Below are 3,586 nucleotides of genomic sequence, written 5' to 3' on the forward strand. Positions count from 1 at the left end.
TTTTTTAGTATAAATTTTTTTGTTAAAGTACATAATACAGAAAATTTTGCATATTTACAAAATTTTATCAATATAACATAAAAAAATTTTATACATAACACAAACATTTGTATTCATAACACATAAATTTTTGTATATAGTACATAATTTTTTTTACTACAAATATAATTTATTGATTAGGTGAGTTAATGTTTTTAGCATGTGATTCTTTAAAAATTTGTGTTATACATAAAAAATTTATGTATTGTGCGTTAAAATTTTTGTGCTGTACAGCAGAATTTTTGTACTGTATGTATATTGGTGGTTGGATGTCAATGTTTTGGATATATAGTCCTTCAAAAAAATTTTATTGTGCACCAAAATTTAAGTATTGTACACCAAATTTTACGTGCTATATACTAAAATTTTTATGTTGTGCATATTTTTGTTGGTTAGATATCAATGTTCTAGGCATGTGATTTTTTTAAAAAATTCTGTGTTGTGCATCAAAATTTATATGGTGTGAATCAAAATTTATGTACTCTAGTTTTCTAAATATATATAAAAAAGAAGAAAATAAAAAAGATGACAACAACAATAATAATGATGATGATGAAGGAGAATGAGAAGAAAAAAATCAAACAAAAAAGAAGAAGACAGCAACGATAATAAAAGAGAAGAAAGAAGTGGAGAAGAAAGAAGAAGAAGGAACAACAACAACCATAATATATATGTACATACAATTGAAGAAGCGTGTTGTAATTTAATTGAGTACACAGTTTAAAAAAACTTAAATGCCTACTTTTATTGATAATTATATTTGTATTTGATCTCATGAATTAAATTCTCTTATATTTTTTTAGGCTAAGAAATATTTGCTATTTTATTTTAATTAAAGAAAAAATTATTTACACACAAAAAAGTTATGAAACAAATTAATTTTATTCAATACAATATTTTCTATTTAATGCATTATTATAATGTAAGATAATCATGCATGTAATTTTGGGATTTTTTTAAATAAATAAAATAAATATTATAATCACTGATATATTTATTTTGTAGAGTATTTACGTTTTTTCACACTAAACCTTATCGGATACGCACACTTCTCCACGTATCTCGTTTATAAACGAGATATTGCCATATTTGAGATAAGTGTTAACTCAGCTCGTTGACACAATAAACGAGATATAATAGAACAAAAATCAACCATCTATAAAAGGATCAACAAACCATTGGTATTCTTCACAAAATTATCAATTTTTCCTTCTCTTCTCTTTTTCTTTCCAGAACATCAAAAAAATGTCTAGTGACAGTGATTTTTTTGTTGTGATGGTTTATCCCAACTGTTAGATGAGAAACAGTGACAGCGGAATGATATTTGAGTGCGAGAGTCCAGCGCTGTTTCGATGTCAAAGAGCAAATTCGTTGTCGGAGCTAAAAAGTATGATATTGACGCACGTCGGTGGTGCGGGGAGAAAAGAGGTTGGTCGAGTTGGGTATAGGATGCTAGCACCGATGGAGAATGGGGTGTTTTCGATTTCATCTGTTTTGGCTCGATGACGATGAGTATGTGCGCCTTATGTTTGATATGCACAAGAAAATTATGGTTGAACAAGTGATGAAACTTTCAACGGAGGTTCATGACGTTAGTGGTGGTGGTAGTGGTACCTCGAACTTTGTATCGGATGATCCTCCTCTCGTACCAAGTCTGTTGCATTGTGCTAGTCCAGTGCAGGACATGGAAGTTGAGGGGGAGAAATCGGACGAATAGTACATTGCTGATAGTGACGAAAGTGGTTCATCTGAGGATGACGACGAAGATGAGTTCATACTAGAGACTCTCGTTGGGCCCTCACGTCGATACCTTTTGCCTACTCCAAAACCAATTCTAGAGTTATCATTTATGCCCAGCCACTACCACACAATGGACTTGCATGCGATGCATAAAGAAACTCTGTACTCGAACACGGGGGCCGACGATTACAACACGGATGGTGGTGTGGAGTTTAGGGTTGGTCACAAATTCAAGAGTAGAGAGGCAATGCTACAAGGCATGAAGAATTACAGCATTCAGCAAAGTGCAGATTATCGAGTAGTGGAGTTGGACCGGCTAAATTACCACGTACGATGCCGACAATTCACTAATGGTTGTCCTTGGACCCTCTGTGTCGCCCTCTGACAGAATCTCAAATATTAGTGAGTGTTATCGAATTTTACTTTGTTGTTAAAATCGTTATTGTTATTTTGGTTAGATTTTAATTTAATGATACTTAAAATCGTTAGGGAGGTGCGTAAATTTGGCGGACCACATACGTGTCTAGCCTCACCATGTCGCATGATCATCAATAGTTGGATTGCCACCTCATATGCAGACTCATCTTGCCACTCATACAGTCAAGTCCATCAGTTTCCATTCCTATTTTACAAAGTACAGTGAAGAAGAGCTATCAATTCAAGCCATCGTATAGGAAGGTTTGGATGGCAAAACAAAAGGCAATTGCTCAGATATATGGTGATTGGGAGGAGTCATAGAACAGGGTGCCACAGTTGCTCCAGGCATTGTAGAGTTATTGTCCAGGCACGATATGTGACTTTAGTGTAGTGTCGTACTATGATGGACACCTAATAGTTCCAGAGTGCAGTCAGTTTGATAAGATTTTCTGGTCGTACCCTTCATGCATTGAAACTTTCAAGCATTGCAAGTCGTTCGTATCGGTAGACGGCATGCGCTTGTACAGCAAGTATGGAGGGGTGTTGCTAATTGCAGTTGCCCAAGATAGTAACAGTAACATCCTCCCTGTGGCTTTCGCCATTGTTGAGTCTGAGAGTACGGAGTCATGTCACACCGCTGGAAGGGCTTCTCATTATATCTAACAGATCCCAAGCAATCAAGGCTGCACTTAGAGTTGATGATAGCCTATGGAAGCCTCTTAGGGAGTTTCATGCATATTGTGTCAGGCACATTGCTGCGAACTTCATGTCTCGGTTCAAGTCAGCGGAGGACAAGCGATATCTCATTAATGCTGCCTACAGTCCTAGCAGTGCTAGCTACGAGATGTACATGGATGCTCTGAGGACGCTATCGCGTGAGATGGCTGACTGGACCGAGAAATTTAATAAGGAAATATGGATGCAACATTGTGATGGTGGACGTCATTTGGTCACATGACAACTAACCTATCCGAGTGCATCAACACAATGCTGAAGGGAAGAAGATATCTACCCATTTCAGCTATAGTGAGATGCACCTACGAGAGGTTGCAGCAATTTTTTGTCTGTAAGGGTAAGGAAGCGCATGCTCAGTTGGCAGCGGGTAACCAGTTTTCACAGTGGCTGCAGGCTGCGGTTGAAAAGAATAGCGAAGGAATCCAGAAAGTTTGGGTTACATATTGCGATAGGATGGCTTCGATATTTGTGGTTGAAGAATTAGAGCTGTTTGAAAGGTGGAGTCAGGGTTCACTTCGTGTTCGATTGAGGGAGGGGTCATGTGATAGCAGGCTTTTTCAGTCACTTCATTTCCCCTGTCGTCATGCACTTGCATCTTATGCAGTCGCCAGCGTCGAGTGGGGTCCATATGTTCATCTAGTCTACCTACATGAGT

Source organism: Arachis ipaensis, chromosome B09, assembly GCF_000816755.2.
Source record: "Arachis ipaensis cultivar K30076 chromosome B09, Araip1.1, whole genome shotgun sequence".
In the NCBI taxonomy this organism is placed as follows: domain Eukaryota; kingdom Viridiplantae; phylum Streptophyta; class Magnoliopsida; order Fabales; family Fabaceae; genus Arachis; species Arachis ipaensis.